The sequence below is a fragment of the Leucopleurus acutus genome, assembly GCF_964270905.1.
Source record: "Leucopleurus acutus genome assembly, chromosome: 17".
Taxonomy (NCBI): Eukaryota; Metazoa; Chordata; class Mammalia; order Artiodactyla; family Delphinidae; genus Leucopleurus; species Leucopleurus acutus.
In genome coordinates, this window is record NC_139159.1 from 35,613,548 (window position 1) to 35,635,755 (window position 22,208).

The 22,208-nt window shown below is 41.2% G+C and overlaps 1 long non-coding RNA gene across 1 annotated transcript; it reads left to right on the forward strand.

The window, feature by feature from the left end:
- Positions 1-54: 54 nt before the first annotated feature.
- On the forward strand, positions 55-8,268 carry LOC309974435. Its single transcript, XR_014326882.1, has 5 exons — positions 55-102; positions 1,037-1,224; positions 6,376-6,663; positions 7,447-7,617; positions 7,901-8,268. It is a non-coding gene; the product is annotated as an uncharacterized lncRNA (long non-coding RNA).
- Positions 8,269-22,208: the final 13,940 nt, after the last annotated feature.

A 22,208-nucleotide genomic window follows, 5' to 3' on the forward strand; every position in this document is an offset into this window, starting at 1 on the left:
AGGGACCTATTTTTCTGACTTTTTTTTTTTTCTCTCCTGACGTCCATAATTACAGACAGAGATTGAAAAGTAACCTTGAGAGAGTCCCTCCCTTGATTCCAGGTAAGACTGCAAACATTTCTTTCTTATAGATCTGGGAAGAATGCGGTGTTTAATGCCAACCAAAAAAGACTGCAAAGATCTTTTTACCTTAAACAAACACTTTTCTACACCTGAAATGGCTATTTTGCAAAGTGTGGTGCAAGTATTATACACAATACCGAGTCCATGCTAGGCATTTAATGAATTCTAAAGCAAAAGTAATAGGGAATGCCTGACTTCAATCAGGGATTTCTGCCTACAGAAAATCAGTGCTTCCTGTATTTTTGTATTGCCTGAAATGAGAGTAGCAGTGTTACATTTTACAATAAATGGAAGCTGTAATGAAAGAGTGTGTTTTAAAATTTGATAATTTAAAATGAAATACTTAGCTTTAAAGATATGGTCTGATAATCTGTGGTTCATTCCTTAATAAGCTTTTTGCTACAAAGAGTGCTCAGAAAACTTTTCCCATTCATTCATTCATTCATCCAGTCAGTTTACAAACAGAATTCTAGAGAAAGAGAACAAAAATTAAGAAGGGAGAAAATGATCAAAATAATAATTCAAGAATTTCTTCCAGGACCAAAAGACAAAGATGTTCATATTTAAAGGACCCACCAGCTACCCACAGTGACTGAAAAAGGACCTATGTTAAAGCACACCATTAAAAAGATCAGAACACTAAGAATAAAGAGAAGATTCTAAAAGTTTTCAGATGGAAGGAGCAGGAATAAACGGATGAGAATTAGAATGGCATTGGGTTTCTCAACAATAACACTTTTACGCTAAAACACTACAGTGAAATTTCAAGTTTTGTAAGACAATAACTTCCAACCTAGAATCCTATAGTCAAACTATCCATCAAGAGTAAGAGTAGAATAAAAACATTTTCACATATACAAGGATGAAAACATTTATTTTCCATCCATCCATCCACCTTTTTTTTTTTTTTAAGGGAAAGTTACTAGAGGATGTGCTCCAACGAAACATGAGAGCAAGACAAGAAAGAGAAAGATGTGGGATCCAGAAAAAAGGACCAGGAGAATGTGACGGGAAATTCCAGGGTGAAAGATATGTGGCAGAATTAGAGAGCAGTCGTTTTCACCAGAGAAGGAAGATGGCAGACTCCAAGAAGAAAGACTGGTTAGTGTAATCGAATTTATTTAGCTTACTAATTTTGAGTATTTGGGTAGTTATATTGATAGATGTTTGATAGATCTAATGAAATACTTGATAAAATTCGAGAGAGAACTTAAAAATATACGCAAGTAGAAAAAGGAAACAATTATTAATTCCATGAAAGCTAAAAATTAGACAAGAATGGAAACAGCGTTTCTCCGACTGTTCTGTGGTGAAAATTTTAAGACTTTTTAGAGCTTCTGAAATACTAGTATATTATAAATCTCGAAGGAGAGAACATGCAGCATAGAGCACTATAAAATTTATGTATATTTTTAATTACATTACTTTAAAATTTTTAAAAATTAGTATTCACACGGTTCAAAATTTAAAAGTGTAACAGACAGATAATTCAATAGAAAATTAGGCAAAACACCTAGATACTTCACACAAGGGTATATCTAAATAGCAAATAGTAAATGCATGTGAAAAGGTGCTCGACCTCATCAGTCATTAGAGAACTGCAAGTTAAAACCACAGTGCAATATCACTACACAAATACAAGAATAATTAAAATTTAAAAGACAGAATATAGCAAGTGTGGGTGAGGTTTTGTAACAATTGGAGCTCTTGCACATTGCTGGTGGGAGTGTCAATTGGTACAATCAATTTTGCAAACTGTATGGCAGTACTATTAAAATTGCAGATATGCGGATCCTCAGCAATTCCTTGCCTAGGTATATGGACATGCATATGCATATACTAGAAAGTTCATAGTAGTGCTATTTATAATAGCTTCAAACTGGAAATTACCCAAATATCCATAAATAGTGGAATGGGTAAATGATTTGTGGCCCATTTTTTTACACAGTGGGATACTAAACAGCAATGATATTGAGCAGTGTGCAATATTGATGAATTGCACAAATACAATACTGGATGAAAAAGCTAGACACAGAAGAGTATACATTTTATGAGTCAATTCCTATTAAGTACAAAAACAAGCAAAACTAGCCTATGCTTTTAGAAATCAGGATAATGTCTACTCTTGTAGAGTGGTCATAGTGACTAGAAGGGACAGGATGAGGCCTCTGGGGTGATAGAAATGTTCTGTTTCTTGATCTAGGACCTAGACTCTTGGTGCCAGTTGCATGGGTATGTTCAATTATGAAAATTCTTTGAGGTTACACAATGTGCACTTTTCTGTATATATATATGTTACACTTCAATAAAAGGTTAATAGGTTTAAATACAAAATAAATAATACATGTGGGTGTATATTATGTCTCTTACTTTTATTTAATTAGTATTACAGTATATACCTGTTCACCTTGCTTGTCTTTCACTTAGTAATCTATTTCAGATATCTTTCCATACAAATGCATAAAAAGCTTTCTCAACTTTTTTTTTTTTTAAATGATGGATATGCCATAATTTACCCCTCATTGGTGGACACTTAGCTGGTTTCCACATATTTACTGTTACAAATTATGCTGCAATAAGTAATCATTACATATGTCATTTCATACATGTGTAAGTGTATCCATATATATGCCCTAGAAGCTGAACTGCTGGACAAAAGAGTTATGTTCATTTGTAATTTTGGTTTGTATTGTTGAATTGACCTTCACTGAGGTTGTTCCAGTTTTCTTTTTCTGCAGACAAATGAGAGTGCTGTTTTTCCACACACCTTCTTTCATTTCTTTTCGAGATAGATAGTATAATATTGATCTGCTGATTCCTGTATTTCAGTGCTTCTAAACTCATTTAAATGCTAAGATTCTTTTTATTGCAGACCTTCTAAATATCTGGCTTCAATTTTTTTATCACAACCTCAAACTTTAGCTTTCATGATAGTTTCACCATTATACAGCTTAAAAAATATGTATATCTAGTGATATGTACAGTGTTTAATTAATGCCCATAATGAATGGCTGATGACAGGAAACCTAAAGAATACTGATGCTAAACTACATCAACCAAATGAGAAACAAAAAACATGAGAATAATTATGCAAATTAGGCTAAAAAACAAGCCTCACACCTATATGTTGAATTCATCTATTCAAAATTCTATAGAATCATATTAAGTCATATTTTCCATTTACTGAGAATAAAGGTTATTTATATCTGCATGTGCTATTTTAGGGACATGGTAGCTTGAAATGGCATGCTTGAAATCTCTCATAGCCTGTTTTTTTGTTTTGCTTGTTTTTTTAACTTCAATGCCTTTTATTCCTGTAAGTTCTTTTTATTTATTTATTTTTCTAATTTTTTAAAAAATTAATTTTTATTGGAATATAGTTGCTTTACAATGTTGTGTTAATTTCTACTGTACAGCAAAGTGAATCAGCTATATGTATACATATAATGTCCATGGACAGAGGAATGGATAAAAAAGATGTGGTATATATATACAATGGAATATTATTCAGCCATAAAAAGGAATGAAATTGGGTCATTTGTAGAGACGTGGATGGAGCCAGAGACTGTCATAAAGAGTGAAGTAAGTCAGAAAGAGAAAAACAGATATCATATATTAACGTTTATATGTGGAATCTAGAAAAATGGTATAGATGATCTTATTTGCAAAGCAGAAATAGAGACACAGATGTAGAGGACAAACGTATTGACACCAAGGGAGGAAGTGGGGGCGGGTGGGATGAATTGGGAGATTGGGATCGACATATATACACTATTGCTACTATGTATAAAATAGATAACTAATGAGAACCTACTGTATATAGCTCAAGGAACTCTACTCCATGCTCTGTGGTGACCTAAATGGGAAGGAAATCCAAAAAAAGAGGGGATATATCTCATAGTCTTTTAAATTAGAAACGAAGACAGAAAAGTTGAAAAATAAACCACTTAAAAAAGTACAAATGCAAGAATTTAAAACATCTCATATTCTAATTTTTTCTATTCTTTGGTCTGAAAGCATCTGGTAACCATTGGGGGAAAATGGGTGAAGGATATGTGGGACCTCTCTGTATTACTTTTACAACTTCCTGTGAGTCTATTATTATCTCCAAATAAAAAGTTTTAAAAAGTTGTACCTGGGTGTATTAGTTTCCAGGGACTGCCATAACAAAGAACCACAAGAATTATAAAAAGGTATGTAAATGAGAAGTAAGGCTTCCTGATTCTTCAGATCTCCAGTTCACCTTCCCTAAGACAACAAATAAATTTAACAAATATTATGTGCCATAATGCTAGGTGCTGGAAATAGAGGGATAACAAAAGACACATGGTCTCTGTCCTTAAAATGCTTTTAGTGTTCTAAGGGAGAGAGAACCTAAGCATACAATTACAGTACACACTACATGTGTAACACTGGGTAGGCCCCTTAACCTCTTGGTTTTTTGAAGTCCTCAGTTGTAAAAATGTGAGGGTGCTATGAATTTATATTTGGGGCACGACAAGGTCGAGAAGAGTGTGTCTTTTCCTTTATTCTTCCAAAGTGGAATGTCTTCCCTCTCTTCCGCATGGGTCCAAATCTCACTTGTTCTTCAGGCCGACTGCCAAGGAGCCTTCCCTGACTCCCCAGGCCACACAAATCTCTGCCTCTTAGGTTCAGTGCCATACAACCTAGCTGTCTCTTACGTTAATCTTGTCTCTCAAGCCAAACTCAGGATATGGGTCTCTCTTGCCCTCCTGTGGCCCCTGCGGCTGTGCCAGCCCACTGGCACACCCCACGTGGGGTGTCTACTACACTAGGGCATGGGTGGGGAGGCCCAGGGGTGAGGGGCGAGGCAGAGTACCTTTGCCTCTACCCTGTTCTCCTCCACAAAACTGCCCCTCCTCCTCAAGCCTGCCCCTCAAGTCAAAGGTTCCATATATGACCTCACTGGGTAGTGATGCCCTCACAGGCATTCTCAGAGTTTCCATGGCAGCATAACTGTGCAAACGGGCTGCACTCAGAGAAACTTCTCTACCAGTTCTCCACCAGATACCAATCTTTTTGGCTGTCTGTGTGAGAATGTGTGACCGGATAGTGTATGTGTACTCTAACCTGTGCTCTGTTCCCTGGGTGGGCAGTGCAGCAGGTACACCCAGACAGGGCAACTCTACAGGAGGTATGATACACACACAACCTCACCTGGCTGGCACATGTTCCTGTGGGGGTTGCCAACTACGTACAGCTGAGCACCTTCCCAGATGTAAGTAATACCGGTGACCTGGGACTCCTTCGGGGACGCACAGTTCTCACTGCTGAGGACAAGTGAAAGGTCATCCCTGGACAAGTGTGCAGGACGGTTCTGAGCTTTATAAATGTAGCCTTACCCTTTGGGCTACAGGATGCTTCCATTCAGACCCTTTCCTGATTGGCCTCTTAACAAAAGACAAGTGCATTTTTGTTGGCAAATTGTTAATGGAGCGGTTTGAGGAACAGGGCCACTCTTGAACCGCACCTTCAAACCCAGGCACCACTGTACTATCATGGAGACATCTATATCGGTCCCCTCAGACACATCCCTTACTGAGTTGCTGGGTACTAGGGGAGAGGGTGTTGCCATATTGATGGGAAGACCGTAAGAACGAAGGGGGGGTGATGAAGTGCTAATGAGACTGGAGGGCTGAGGAGATGGTGTCCCAGGAGGCTGGGTTGATGTGAGCCTAGACTTGGTATCCAGAGCCCGGTTCTGAGTCTCCTGATCACTCTGCCTCAGTATTTGTCCTTGTTCTAATCGACATAAAAGTATTAGACAGCTAGAGTTCAGTGTGGTTGAAATAGCAGTATAAATGGGGCCAAGAAGGGTTGCCAAGGTGGGCAGGGTTCTTAACAAATTTATATTAGATTATTTTTTTCCAAAACTTGAAAGACATTTCCATGAAAGCCTCAGAAGTGACAGACTGCAAGAAATGTTTTCTCTGTTGTGGAAGGGAGAGATGGAGAGGATCATGATTGCAATTACTTTCGGGTTCTACTGTTTTCCCTGGGAACGGTGAAGAGACTTCCTCATCTGCTGCAGCCCTAGGCTCTAGGGATTGCTTTTGCAGCCAGTGTCCCTTCTCTAGGGACTCATAGAGATGATGGGCCAAGGCTGTGTTTTGGACGTCAAGTAGGTTAAAAGTTCTTCAGCCAGAAACTGGGAGAGACATGAGAGAGGGAAATTCTGGCAGGAGACTGTGCACAGCAGAAGTGACTGATCAGTTCTGATTTTCTTTGCAGCAGCAGTGCCTCCCGTTTCTCGTCCTACACCTGGTCACTACCATGTCCTGTACCGCGGGTGTGGAGAAACGCATTTGGGCTGGCACGGGGAGACATACTGCCTGGTTGGTGGCTACCGGCTCTACGGGGATGTTCCTTTGGCCACGCCAGCTAAGGTAGAAGCAGAGAAGCCAGTCCCCAGACGTGCTCCGAAGAGAAAGCACTCTCTGGAATGGTCGGACGAAGACCTGGGTTGCCCCAGACCCAAAATCCGGCGATTGGAGCTTTCAAGCAGCACAGGAATACAAGGTGCTTTGATTGTCAAGCAGGGTGGCCCAACCTCTGGGCACATCGCCTCTGCAAGAGCCACAGTAAACGCATGTCCCATATTTGCTCTTTCAAGGTCGGCAGCAGGGAGTCCCCTCCTAAAGAAGGTTCTCTCTCATTGCCACACTATCCAAGGTTGCCACAAATGTTCCTTCCTGTGGGCCTCATCAGGCTAAGGGCAGAGTTGTCTCTTTGCTTCTCTGAGTCGCACCATATGGTCTTAGTAACACCTCTTCACCCTGTTGACCATGTTTTTCATGGGGGCTGCTGCTGAGACTTTATCTCATCCTTTCATGGTAGAGAGAGAGAGGATTCTAATGAATTTTACTTCCACGGGAGAGGGGAGTGTTATGATTATGTTGTCATTTTCTATTATGTCCTTTTGTCATGAATTTCTTTTCAATTTCATGTTAAAATGGGCCCACCGTTTCCACTTTGTGAGGTCATTCAGCACCCTTGTTTTGCACCTTTAACATCTCTCTCAGTATCACTTGGAAATGTTTGAAATGGCATGAGCTTGTCCTCACATTCCTATCAGCTGTAAATCCGGAGCCCCAACATGAACCTAACCATTGAACAGAACACCTCTCCACTACCTGTGTAACACTGGGTAGGCCCCTTAACCTCTTGGTCTTTTTAAGTCCATAGTTGTAAAAATGTGACGGTGCTATGAATTTATATTTGGGGCAGGACAAGGTAGAGAAGAGTGTGTCTTTGCTTTTATTCTTCCAAACTGGAATGTCTTCCCTCTCTTCCCCTTGGAAGATGCTCCTTTGGCCACGCCAGCCAAGGTGGAAGCAGAGAAGCCAGTCCCCAGACGTGCTCCGAAGAGAAAGCACTCTCCGGAAATGCCGGACGAAGACCTGGGTTGCTCCAGACCCAAAATCCGGCAATTGTAGCATGGTGCCAGGAGGCGGACCCCACAGAATCTTGCAGGTGAGCCATCCTGAAGAGAAGGCAATGGTTTAAATGCCTAAGGCAGGGAATGCCTCTTCCTGCACTGACACCCCCCCCCGCCCCCCGCCCACTGCCCACTGCCACAGATTAGAACCTGCATCTTTTTGTCTGAGCCTTCCCCAGCCAGGAGCCTCCTTCTATACTAAATGGCCATAAGCCAGGAGCCTCAGAAACTGAGGTTTGTAATGAGAGTCTGCCCTGAACATCCCGGGGCTGAAGCTGGCCTGGAAGAAACCCTGACGTTCCTCTGCTTAATCCTCAGGGGCCCCTTTGTGAGCTAAAGAAAGAAAAGTCTAGAAAAAACGGATACCTGGGAGGGGAAGATGGCAGAAGAGTAAGACACGGAGATCACCTTCCTCCCCACAGATACACCAGAAATACATCTACACGTGGAACAACTCCTACAGAACACCTACTGAATGCTGGCAGAAGACCTCAGACCTCCCAAAAGGCAAGAAACTCCCCCACATACCTGGGTAGGGCAAAAGAAAAAAAGAAAAAACAGAGACAAAAGAATAGGGACGGGACCTGCACCAGTGGGAGGGAGCTGTGAAGGAGGAGAGGTTTCCACACACTAGGAAGCCCCTTCGCGGGAGGAGAGTGCGCGTGGCGGAGGGGGGAAGCTTTGGAGCCGTGGAGGAGAGCACAGCCACAGGGGTGCGGAGGGCAAAGCGGAGAGATTCCCGCACAGAGGATAGGTGCCAACTGGCACTCACCAGCCCGAGAGGTTTGTCTACTCAGCTGCGGGGGTGGGCGGGGCTGCAAGCTGAGGATCGGGCTTTAGTCAGAGCGCAGGGAGAGGACTGGGGTTGGTGGCGTGAACATAGCCTGAAGGGGTTAGTGCACCACGGCTAGCCGGGAGGGAGTCCGGGAAAAGATCTGGAGCTGCCGAAGAGGCAAGAGACTTTTTCTTCCCTCTTTGTTTCCTGCTGCGCGAGGAGAGGGGATTGAGAGCGCTGCTTAAAGGAGCTCCAGAGACGGGCGCGAGTCGTGGCTAAAAGCGCGGACCCCAGAGACGGGCAATGAGACGCTAAGGCTGCTGCTGCCGCCGCCACCAAGAAGCCTGTGTGCGAGCACAGGTCACTATCCACACCCCGCCTCCGGGGAGCCTGTGCAGCCCGCCAGTGCCAGGTTCCCGGGATCCAGGGACAACTTCTCCGGGAGAACGCACGGTGAGCCTCAGGCTGGTGCAAAGTCACGCCAGCCTCTGGCGCCGCAGGCTCGCCCCGCACTCCGTGCCCCTCCCTCCCCCCGGCCTGAGTGAGCCAGAGCCCCCGAATCAGCGGCTCCTTTAACCCCGTCTTGTCTGAGTGAAAAACAGACGCCCTCCAGCGACCTACACGCAGAGGCGGGGCCAAATCCAAAGCTGAGCCCCTGGGAGCTGTGAGAACAAAGAAGAAAAACGGATATCTCTCCCAGCAGCCTCAGAAGCAGCGGATTAAAGCTCCACAATCAACTTGATGTACCCTGCATCTGTGGAATACATGAATAGACAGCGAATCATCCCAAATTGAGGAGGTGGACTTTGAGAGCAAGATTTATCATTTTTTCCCCTTTATCTCTTTTTCTGAGTGTGGATGTGTATGCTTCTCTGTGAGATTTTGCCTGTATAGCTTTGCTTCCACCATTTGTCCTAGGGTTCTGTCTTTTTTTTTAAATTTTTTTCTTAATAATTATTTTTATTTTAATAACTTTATTTTATACTACTTTATCTTCTTTCTTTCTCTTTCTTTCTTTCTTTCTTTCTTTCTTTCTTTCTTTCTTTCTTTCTTTCTTTCTTTCTTTCTTTCTTTCCTTCCTTCCTTCCTTCTTTCCTTCCCTCATTTAGACAAAGAATCATCCCAAATTGAGGAGGTGGACTTTGAGAGCAAGATTTATGATTTTTTCCCCTATTCCTCTTTTTGTGAGTTTGTAAGTGTATGCTTCTGTATGAGATTTTGTCTGTATAGCTCTGCTTCCGCCATTTATCCAAAGGTTCTATCCGTTCGTTTTTTTTCTTAATAAGTAGTTTTTAATTTAATAACTTTATTATATTTTACTTTATTTTATTTTACTTTATCTTCTTTCTTTCTTTCCTTCTTCCTTCCCTCCTCCCTTCCTTCCCTCCTCTCTTCCTTCCTTCCTTCCTCCCACCATCCCTCCCTCCCTCCATTCTTTTTTCTTTTTTTTCTTTCTTTCTTTCCTTCTTTCCTTCTTTTCTTCTTTCTTCCTTCCTTAAATTAAATTCAATATAGATATTTAAATTTAAGGTAAAATTAAATTATAATTTGAAATTATATGTGGAGTTTTATTCCCTAAAGAATATTTTGGAAATTTCTACTCCTATTTTAACTTATATTTTCAGAGAAGGTATTTGGTCCAAATGAAGAATATCTTCAATTATTGTTCTTCTATTGCAAGCAAAAAAGGATTTATACTTCTTTTCATGAAATACCTTCTGTTTGACAACAGAAGGATAAATATTTTATATTTTTAGAAACAACAGTCAGGCTACTGATATTCTTAATGAGTTTTAATAAATCTGAATGCTTCTTATCATCTACTCTTTAGCTGGTACCTGAGGAGTTGTATACCTCCAGGAAGATATGTGCTCCAGACCCGTAAATATGCAGTTCACAGAGCCCACCACCAGAGGACAATAATGAAGTAAAATCTTGAAACCATGTAGTGAAAATAGTGGGAGTTTAAATAAAAGCAACATTTCACAGTATGCTTTTCTGACCAATGTTATATCTAATACCCTAATGGATTATATGTACATGGATTCTGAAAAGTCAGCAGCACACTTCACTGGTCAATTTCTATGATAAGGGGAACGGAATTTGAGTGTAGAAAAACAGTATACTTACATCTTAAAATTCCACCCCTACAGAATCTACTCACTATTGAAAACTGGTAAGAATAATAGCTTTCTGTGTCTCAGTGACCAGTTAACGTTTTCAAGAGTAGAATTTATCTTCCTATGATGCTCAAATACACAGGAAAAATGCATATCTAGGACAATGAATAAACTCTATATGACATGAGAAAATAGTTATTCAAATGGAAAAAGTATAAGATCTACAAGGCACAGTTTTATATGCATTAGTGTGGATATATATACATAAAGAAGCTCTAAGAAACATAAAAATCACTTCCAGGAAGCAATTTTAGGTAGAAGAGAATTAACATGGATGAGGAAGAAAAGAGAGTTGGTTTTAAAATAGTTTCATTGACTTGTTTTTTTTGTTTGTTTATTTATTTGTTTTATTTATTTGGTCTTTGGAATATAAGAAAACAGTGGCTTTCAGATCAGTATCCCAGTGGAACAAAGGGACCGAGGTCTATCCTGGAGCCTAGCCATTGTTTGACACTCTTGTAATAATACTGGTGAAATACAACCAAACCATTTGAACTATAAGCATCCTCTCTGACAATAAACTTAAGACACCAACATTATATATTAAAGAAAGTAAAGAGAGAATACTGTTTTCTTTAGAGAAAATACAGATCCTGGACCAAATCAATAATGTCAGCAAACCTCATGGGTATAAAATATTCTGCTGTCTATCATTTAGAACATGCCTCTAGAGGAGGGAAACTGGGTGATAATTTCCCCAGATTTTATATTTAATTCAAATATTTTAGATAAGAGGCATCTCTAGTAAAACACTGTATTATTGATTCTTTCCAATATGATAGCTCAGAGGAGTTCCTCTTTCCTTCTCAAATACATATGGGGAAATGGAGGTGGGTGTGGGTTATAGGAAGTATCTAAATAGAGCATAATAATCAACAGTTTGTTTTTTAAAAATAGAAATTTCTATTCAAATTGTTTCCAGAGACAGAAACACACAGAGACAATTCCATGTGACAACAGTGAAAGAGACCAGAGTGATGCAGCTGCAAATCAAAAAACTGCCAACACCAGTGACTGATGGCCACCACCAGAATCTGGTTAAGACAAAGAAGGATCCTCCCCTTGAGGCGTCAGAAAGAACATGGCCCTCTCAACACTTTGAGTTTGAACTTCTGGCCTCTAGAGCTGTGATAAAATAAATTTCTGTTCTTTTAAGCTAACAAGTTTGTGGTATCTTGTTATGGTAGCCCTAGAGATGACAGTATTTGATTCCTGAGCTGGCAACTGTATTTTGACTATGTAATGACTATTCCAAGATAATCAACAGACACAAAGATAAAGGCAAAACTGAGACTAAGCCCAGTTCTTTTTATTCCCAGAATAATAAATGATTTTTTAATTAATTTAGATCTCTTTGTCTAACCCCTCTGCTTTTCAGAAGAGTATGTGGGACCAATCAAATATTAATATGTTATACTTTCACTTTAATTCATCTCAAATTATTTCTAATTCCCCTTATGAGTTCTTACTTGACCCATGAATTATTTAGGAATACATTCTTTAATTTCCATTTGTGATTTTCAACAAATTTCTTTCTGTTAACGGTTGCTTATTGCATTCTGTTGTCATCTGAGAGCACTCTCTGTATTGTTTATGTCCTTTAAAATGTACTGAAATTTGTTTTATGGCCTAGCATATAGTATATCCATGTGCATTTGAAAAGAATGTATATTCTGATGCTGTTGGGTGGAATGTTTTATAGATGGCTGTTACGTCTACTTGATTGATAATGCTGTTCAAGGTTTTTATTTTCTTGTTGATTTTCTGTCTGTTCTGCTATTGAAAGAAGGGTATTAAAGTATCCAACTATTATTGTAGAACTGTCTGTTTCACTTTTCTGTTGTGTCGATTTTGCTTCATTGTATGTTGGAGTCCTGTTGTTAGGTGCATATAAGTTTATAATTATTATGCATTCTAGATGGAATAATCACTTTATCATTTTAAAATGTCTTTGTCTCTAGTAAAAATTTTCGTCTTAAAATATAATTTTTTTCTGATATTTTCTTAGCCACTCCAGTTTTGTTGTTGTTGTTTTGTTTTGTTTTTACTGTTATGGTATATCTATTCCAACCCTTTTACCCTTCAGCTATATATTTTCTTTTTTTTCTTTTTGTAACATCTTTATTGGGGTATAATTGCTTTACAAAGGTGTGTTAGTTTCCGCTTTATAACAAAGTGAATCAGTTACACACATACATATGTTCCCATATCTCTTCCCGCTTGCGTCTCCCTCCCTCCCACCCTCCCTATCCCACCACTCCAGGCGGTCACAAAGCACCGAGCTGATATCCCCTGTGCTATGTGGCTGCTTCCCACTAGTTATCTACCTTATGTTTGTTAGTCTATATATGTCTATGCCTCTCTCCTGCTTTGTCACAGATCACCCTTCCCCCTCCCCATATCCTCAAGTCCGTTCTCCAGTAGATCTATATCTTTATTCCTGTCTTACCCCTAGGTTCTTCATGACATTTTTTTTCTTAAATTCCATATATATGTGTTAGCATATGGTATTTGTCTTTCTCTTTCTGACTTACTTCACTCTGTATGACAGGCTCTAGGTCTATCCACCTCATAACAAATAGCTCAATTTCGTTTCTTTTTATGGCTGAGAAATATTCCATTGTATATATGTGCCACATCTTCTTTATCCATTCTTTCGATGATGGGCACTTAGGTTGTTTCCATCTTCGGCCTATTGTAAATAGGCCTGCAATGAATATTTTGGTACATGACTCTTTTTGAATTTTGGTTTTCTCAGGGTATATGCCCAGTAGTGGGATTGCTGGGTCATATGGTAGTTCTATTTGTAGTTTTTTAAGGAACCTCCATACTGTTCTCCGTAGTGGCTGAACCAATTCACATTCCTACCAGCAGTGCAAGAGTGTTCCCTTTTCTCCACACCCTCTCCAGCATTTACTGTTTCTAGATTTTTGATGATGGCCATTCTGACTGGTGTGAGATGATATCTCATTGTAGTTTTGATTTGCATTTCTCTAATGATTAATGATGTTGAGCATTCTTTCATGTGTTTGTTGGCAGTCTGTATATTTTCTTTGGAGAAATGTCTATTTAGATCTTCTGCCCATTTTTGGATTGGCTTGTTTTCTTTTTTTGTTATTCAGCTGCATGTGCTGCTTGTAAATTTTGGAAATTAATCCTTTGTCAGTTGCTTCATTTGCAAATATTTTCTCCCATTCTGAGGGTTGTCTTATGGTCTTGTTTATAGTTTCCTTTGCTGTGCAAAAGCTTTGAAGTTTCATTAGGTCCCATTTGGTTTTTTTTGTTTTTATTTCCATTTCTCTAGGAGGTGGGTCAAAAAGGATCTTGCTGTGATTTATGTCATAGAGTGTTCTGCCTATGTTTTCCTCTAAGAGTTTCATAGTTTCTGGGCTTACATGTAGGTCTTTAATCCCTTTTGAGCTTATTTTTGTGTATGGTGTTAGGGAGTGACCTAATCACATACTTCTACATGTACCTGTCCAGTTTTCCCAGCACCACTTACTAAAGAGGCTGTCCTTTCTCCACTGTACATTCCTGCCTCCTTTATCAAAGATAATGTGACCATATGTGCGTGTGTTTATCTCTGGACTTTCTATCCTGTTCCATTGATCTATCTTTCTGTTTTTTTGCCAGTACCATACTGTCTTGATTACTGTAGCTGTGTTGTATAGTCTGAAGTCAGGGAGCCTGATTCCTCCAGCTCCGTGTTTCGTTCTCAAGATTGCTTTGGGTATTCGGGGTCTTTTGTGTTTCCATACAAATTGTGAAATTTTTTGTTCTCGTTCTGTGAAAAATGCCAGTGGTAGTTTGATAGGGATTGCATTGAATTGTAGATTGCTTTGGGTAGTAGAGTCATTTTCACAATGTTGATTCTTCCAATCCATGAACATGGTATATTTCTCCATCTATTTGTATCATCTTTAATTTCTTTCCTCAGTGTCTTATAATTTTCTCCATACAGGTATTATGTCTCCTTAGGTAGGTTTATTCCTAGATATTTTATTCTTTTTGTTGTAATGGTCAATGGGAGTGTTTTCTTGATTTCACTTTCAGATGTTTCTTCATTAGTGTATAGGAATGCCAGAGATTTCTGTGCATTAATTTTGTATCCTGCAACTTTACCAAATTCATTGATTAGTTCTAGTAGTTTTCCGGTAGCATCTTTAGGATTCTCTATGTACAGTATCATGTCATCTACAAACAGTGACAGCTTTATTTCTTCTTTTCCGATTTGGATTCCTTTTATTTCCTTTTCTTCTCTGATTGCTGTGGCTAAAACTTCCAAAACTATATTGAATAAGAGTGGTGACAGTGTGCAACCTTGTCTTGTTTCTGATCTTAGTGGAAATGGTTTCAGTTTTTCACCATTGAGGATGATGTTAGCTGTGGGTTTGTCATGTATGGCCTTTATTATGTTGAGGAAAGTTCCCTCTATGCCTACTTTCTGCAGAGTTTTTATTATAAATGGGTGTTGAATTTTGTCAAAAGCTTTCTCTGCATGTATTGAAATGATCATATGGTTTATCTCCTTCAATTTGTTATTATGGTTTATCACATTGATAGATTTGTGTATATTGAAGAATCCTTGCATTCCTGGAATAAACCCCACTTGATCATGGTGTATGATCCTTTTAATGTGCTGTTGCATTCTTTTTGCTAGTATTTTGTTGAGGATTTTTGCATCTATGATCATCAGTGATATTGGCCTGTAGTTTTCTTTCGTTGTGACATCCTTGTCTGGTATTGGAATCAAGGTGATGGTGGCCTCGTAGAATGAATTTGGGAGTGTTCCTCCCTCTGCTATATTTTGGAAGAGTTTGAGAAGGATAGGTGTTAGCTCTTCTCTAAATGTTTGATAGAATTCGCCTGTGAAGCCGTGTGGTCCTGGGCTTTTGTTTGTTGGAAGGTTTTTTTTTTTTTTTTTTTTTTTTTTTGTGGTACGCGGGCCTCTCACTGTTGTGGCCTCTCCCGTTGCAGAGAACAGGCTCTGGACATGCAGGCTCAGCGGCCATGGCTCATGGGCACAGCCGCTCCGCACCATGTGGGATCCTCCCGTATCGGGGCACGAACCCGTGTCCCGTGCATCGGCAGGTGGACTCTCAACCACTGCGCCACCTTGGAAGCCCCGTTGGAAGATTTTTAATCACAGTTTCAATATCAGTGCTTGTGATTGGTCTGTTCATATTTTCTATTTCTTCCTGATTCAGTCTTGGCAGGTTGTGCATTCCTAAGAATTTGTCCATTTCTTCCAGATTGTCCATTTTATTGGCATACACTTACTTGTAGTAATCTCTCATGATCTTTTTTATTTCTGCTGTGTCAGTTGTTACTTCTCCTTTTTCATTTCTAATTGTATTGATTTGAGTCTTCTCCCTTTTTTTCTTGATGAGTCTGGTTAATGGTTTATCAATTTTGTTTATCTTCTCAAAGAACCCGCTTTTAGTTTTATTGATCTTTGCTATAGTTTCCTTCATTTATTTTTCATTTATTTCTGATCTGATTTTTATTATTTCTTTCCTTCTGCTAACTTTTTTAGTTTTTTGTTCTTCTTTCTCTAATTGCTTTAGGTGCAAGATTAGGTTGTTTATTCGAGACGTTTCCTGTTTCTTAAGGTGGGCTTGTATTGCTATAAACTTCCCTCTTAGAAGTGCTTTTGCTGCATCCCATAGGTTTTGGGACATCGTGTCTGCATTGGCAGTTTTCTGTAGGTATTTTTTGATTTCCTCTTTGATTTCTTCAGTGACCACTTCGTAATTAAGTCGTGTATTGTTTAGCCTCCATGTTTGTGTCTTTTACAGATATTTTCCTGTAATTGATATCTAGTCTTATGGCGTTGTGGTCGGAAAAGATACTTGATACAATTTCAATTTCCTTAAATTTACCAAGGCTTGATTTGTGACCCAAGATATGATCTATCTTGGAGAATGTTCCATGAGTACTTGAGAAAAATGTGTATTCTGTTGGTTTTGGATTGAATGTCCTATAAATATCAATTAAGTCCATCTTGTTTAATGTATCATTTAAAGCTTGTGTTTCCTTATTTATTTTCATTTTGGATAATCTGTCCATTGGTGAAAGTGGGGTGTTAAAGTCCCCTACTCTGAATGTGTTACTGTCGATTTCCCCTTTTATGGCTGTTAGTATTTGCCTTATGTATTGAGGTGCTCCTATGTTGGATGCATAAATATTTACAATTGTTATATCTTCTTCTTGGATCGATCTTGATCATTATGTAGTGTCCTTCTTTTTCTCTTCTAATAGTCTTTATTTTAAAGTCTATTTTGTCTGATATGAGAATGGCTACTCCAGCTTTCTTTTGGTTTCCATTTGCATGGAATATCTTTTTCCATCCCCTTACTTTCAGTCTGTATGTGTCTCTAGGTCTGAAGTTGGTATATTGTAGACAGCATATATATGGGTCTTGTTTTTGTATCCATTCAGCCAATCTGTGTCGTTTGGTGGGAGCATTTAGTCCATTTTAATTTAAGGCAATTATCGATATGTATGTTCCTATTCCCATTTTCTAAATTGTTTTGGGTTCGTTATTATAGGTCTTTTCCTTCTCCTCTGCTTCTTGCCTAGAGAAGTTCCTTTAGCATTTGTTGTAAAGTTGGTTTGGTGGTGCTGAACTCTCTCAGCTTTTGCTTGTCTGTAAAGGTTTTAATTTCTCCATCAAATCTGAATGAGATCCTTGCTGGGTAGAGTAATCTTGGTTGCAGGTTTTTCTCCTTCATCACTTTCATTATGTCCTGCGACTCCCTTCTGTCTTGTAGAGTTTCTGCTGAGAGATCAGCTTTTAACCTTATGGGGATTCCCTTGTGTGTTATTTGTTGTTTTTCCCTTGCTGCTTTTAATATGTTTTCTTTGAATTTAATTTTTGACAGTTTGATTAATATGTGTCCTGCCGTACTTCTCCTTGGATTTATCCTGTATGGGACCCTCTGATTATGGGACTTGATTAACTATTTCCTTTCCTATATTAGGGAAGTTTTCAACTATAATCTCTTCAAATATTTTCTCAGTCCCATTCTTTTTCTCTTCTTCTTCTGGAACCCCTATAATTTGAGTGTTGGTGCGTTTAATATTGTCCCAGGGGTGTCTGAGACTGTCCTCAGTTCTTTTCATTCTTTTCTCTTTATTCTGCTCTGCAGTAGTTATTTCCACTATTTTATCTTCCAGGTCACTTATCCGTTCTTCTGCCTCAGTTATTCTGCTATTGATCCCGTCTAGAGTACTTTTAATTTCATTTATTGTGTTGTTCATCGTTGCTTGTTTCATCTTTAGTTCTTCTAGGTCCTTGTTAACTGATTCTTGCATTTTGTCCATTCTATTTCCAAGGTTTTGGATCATCTTTACTATCATTATTCTGAATACATTTTCAGGTAGACTGCCTACTTCCTCTTCATTTGTTAGCTCTGGTGGGTTTTTGTCTTGCTCCTTCATCTGCTGTGTGTTTTTCTGTCTTCTCATTCTGCTTATCTTATTGTCTTTCGGGTCTTCTTTTTGCAGGCTGCATGTTCTTAGTTCCCGTTGTTTTTGGTGTCTGTCCCCAGTGGCTAAAGTAGTTTCAGTGGGTTGTGTAGGTTTCCTAGTGGAGGAGACTAGTGCCTGTGTTCTGGTGGATGAGGCTGGATCTTGTCTTTCTGGTGGGCAGGTCCACATCTGGTGGTGTGTTTTGGCGTGTCTGTGGACTCATTATTATTTGATGCAGCCTCTCTGCTAATGGGTGGGGTTGTGTTCCTGTCTTGCTAGTTGTTTGGCATAGAATGTCCAGCACTATAGCTTGGTAGTCATTGAGTGAAGCTGGGTGCTGGTGTTCAGATGGAGATCTCTGGGAGATTTTTGCCATGTGATATTATGTGGAGCTGGGAGGTCTCTTGTGGACCAGTGTCCTGAAGTTGGCTCTCCCACCTCAGAGGCACAGCACTGACTCCTGGCTGCAGCTCCAAGAGCCTTTCATCCACACAGCTCACAAGAAAAGGGAGAAAAATTAGAAAGAAAGAATTAGTAGCAGTACAAAGAAAGGAGGGAGGGAGGGAGGGAGGAAGGAAGGAAGGAAGAAAAAAGAAAGGAAGAAGATAAGGTAAAATGAAATAAAATAACATAAAATATAATAAAGTTATTAAAATAAAAAAAATTATTAAGAGAGAAAAAAAACGGACGGATAGAACCCTAGGAGAAATGGTGGAAGCAAAGCTATACAGACAAAATCTCACACGGAAGCATACACATACAAACTCACAAAAAGAGGAAAAGTGGAAAAAATCATAAATCATGCTCTCAAAGTCCACCTCCTGAATTTGGGATGATTGGTTGTCTAAAGGAGGGAAGGAAGGAAACAAAGAATGAAGATAAAGTAAAGTAAAATAAAGTTATTAAAATAAAAAGTTATTATTAAGAATAAAATTTTTTAAAAAAGCAGACTTATAGAACCCTAGGACAAATGGTGGAAGCAAAGCTATACAGGCAAAATCTCACAGAGAAGCATACACATCCACACTCAGAAAAAGAGGTAAAGGAGAAAAAATGATAAATCTTGCTCTCAAAGTCCACCTCCTCAATTTGGGATGATTCGTTGTCTATTCATATATTCCACAGATGCAGGGTACATCAAGTTGATTGTGGAGCTTTAATCCGCTGCTTCTGAGGCTGCTGGGAGAGATATCCCTTTCTCTTCTTTGTTCTCACAGCTCCCAGGGGCTCAGCTTTGGATTTGGCCCCGCCTCTGCGTGTAGGTCGCTGGAGGGCGTCTGTTTTTCATTCAGACAAGACGGGGTTAAAGAAGCCGCTGATTCGGGGGCTCTGGCTCTCTCAGGCCGGGGGGAGGGAGGGGCACGGAGTGCGGGGCGAGCCTGCGGCGCCAGAGGCTGGCGTGACTTTGCACCAGCCTGAGGCTCACCATGCGTTCTCCCGGGGAAGTTGTCCCTGGATCCCGGGAACCTGGCACTGGCGGGCTGCACAGGCTCCCCGGAGGCGGGGTGTGGATAGTGACCTGTGCTCGCACACAGGCTTCTTGGTGGCGGCAGCAGCAGCCTTAGCGTCTCATGCCCGTCTCTGGGGTCCGCGCTTTTAGCCACGACTCGTGCCCGTCTCTGGAGCTCCTTTAAGCAGCGCTCTCAATCCCCTCTCCTCGCGCAGCAGGAAACAAAGAGGGAAGAAAAAGTCTCTTGCCTCTTCGGGAGCTCCAGATCTTTTCCCGGACTCCCTCCCGGCTAGCCGTGGTGCACTAACCCCTTCAGGCTATGTTCACGCCACCAACCCCAGTCCTCTCCCTGCGCTCCTACTAAAGCCCGATCCTCAGCTTGCAGCCCCGCTCGCCCCCGCGGCTGAGCAGACAAACCTCTCGGGCTGGTGAGTGCCAGTTGGCACCTATCCTCAGGGGCTTAGTTGCTCCACGGCATGTGGGATCTTCCCGGACCAGGGCTCGAACCCGTGTTCCCTGCACTGGCAGGAAGATTCTTAACCACTGCACCCCCAGGGAAGTCCCTAAAGCAATGATTTTTTTAACTCTATGGCTTTAAATAATCTTTGGCTCTGAAATTCCCTGTACCCCTCCGCTACGTAACCACAGGCCCCTCTGCCCTAAATCCTTTTCTTACACTTTGTAGCTTTTTAAGCAACGCCCCTCTTTAGGAAGACATAATCCCTTCTCTGTAGAAAACATGAAAGACCTGAACAAATCAAGATTTCTCCATGGAGAATTCAGCTAGTCCTGTGCTTAGCTCCGAACAAGGAAATCCATGTCTACACCAAGCACGCCATTACACGGACTAATGCCTGACTTGAATAACAAGCAAATTTTTATGCTTTTAATTGTACCCCGCTCGGTCACAAAGCACGTGTGAGAGAGGAATGTGCCCAGCTTCTCCAGGAGAAACAGGTCAGGCCTCTAATCCTCCTTTTCTGTCACCTTCCCCTCCCCCTTTCCAATCCTTTCTCTTCTCAGCAGAGCAGAGGGAAAAAAAAGAGACAGCTAAATTATGTTTAAAATGGAAGGGTCTAAAAGAAGAAAAACGGCGGTCAGTACTGACTTGGGAGAGGATGCATTATCTATCCACAGCCTCTGCAGTGTGGGCCATTTGAGGACAATCAGTGTTCCAACCGGCTTGCTGGAGGGCGATATCTGCGAGCCTAAACCAGGCTTTCTCAGCCTCAGCACGACTGCTGGGTGGGGTTGGATGCTTCTTTGCTGTGGGCCTGTCCTGTGATGGAAGGACTTTTAGCCTCGCGTAAGCTGTGACCATCCAAAGTGTCCCAAGACACTTTCAAATGTCTCCTGGGTGCAAAATTGCCCCTGGTGGAGAACCACGGCGCCAAGCCCTTCCATATTGGGATGGACTTGCTCTCTCTCCCATTCTCTCCCCCCACCATACACAAAACCCAAGAAAATCATGGTTCCTGTGTTAAAACTGGGGAGATCAACGTGCTCTTCATGTAGGTAGAATGCGCGGAAAGGAAAAAGACACTGACTTGTGTGTAGTCAGGGGACAGAGTGGGAACCCGCTCAACGCCAAGACTGAAAAGAGTCTTAGGAGTGGGTGTGTTTCTGGTTCCCTCTGGGAAGTGGCAATGCCCCTGGTTGAACAAGCCAACTTTCGAACGCCTCTACCCTGTGCACTTTGGAATCGGGCTTGCTGTGGGCGAGATGAGGAGTGATGGCGAGGCTGCAGAGATGAAGGCGTCTATGAAGGTGCTGACTGTCTCCTCCCACACTACCTGGGACAGGGGAGAACGACCCAGCTTCGGAGAGATACCCATCGCTCAGACAATGAGGATCCTGTCTTGGACCTAAACATCGGGATGAAAGAGGGCTACTGACAAGACAGACGTTGTGCAAGCATGGGGTTGCACTTTCATTACAGACATTGAGGCAAACATTTCACTCCTGGTGATATAAGACCTCCCCTATTTTTAGGAACTTACAAGAAGCATTATTGCTTGTTCTTACCGGCCAGAAGGAAAGGCGGGAGAACGAGCACACTGCAGTGAGCCCCCATATCCACTAGATGGCGGTGTACATCTTCCTCAGAAGCCAGGCGGGCAGCGCTCTGGGCAGCTCGTTGGCCTAAGCAAGACAAGGGCCACTTTTCTTTCCGGAGACAGGCTTCTCTTCTCATTGTCGGCACAAACAGCCCCAAACAATTGCACTGACCACACAGCTCTAAGCCACGTTCCAGGGCACTGCCGTCTGTTCAGGAGTGAATGCTGGGAAAATGAACCACGCTGCTAATTTGCTTGATTGGGGGGAAAATAAGATCTCAAGTGACAGTGGGTGTAATTTATTTTTCCGACAAGAATAGGGGCAAAGCCATTTCATCCACCCCCCCACAACTGCTACCATAAATGAAAGCAATCACCTAATTAGTCCTGAATTACTAACTGGCAGGGTAAAGATCTGCTGGAAGTCAAGCTGAAGTGGGGAGTCTGGAGAAAGGGATGTGATTTCTGCAGGGGAGGAGGGGAGGGGTAGGGCAGGGTGGGAGGGGCGGGAGGGGAGGGGAAGGCCTGAAGCCCATTGTGAGGTCCTGCGCCCCTGTGGTCTGGGGGCCGTGCTGGCCCTGACCCTGGGAGAAAAAGAGGCTCAGTGATGTCTTCAGGCCGTTCATTTTGTGCAGGAGAATGACTTTATAAAGTGAAGGAAAAAGAACCTGTTGGAGAAAACCTATCCGAG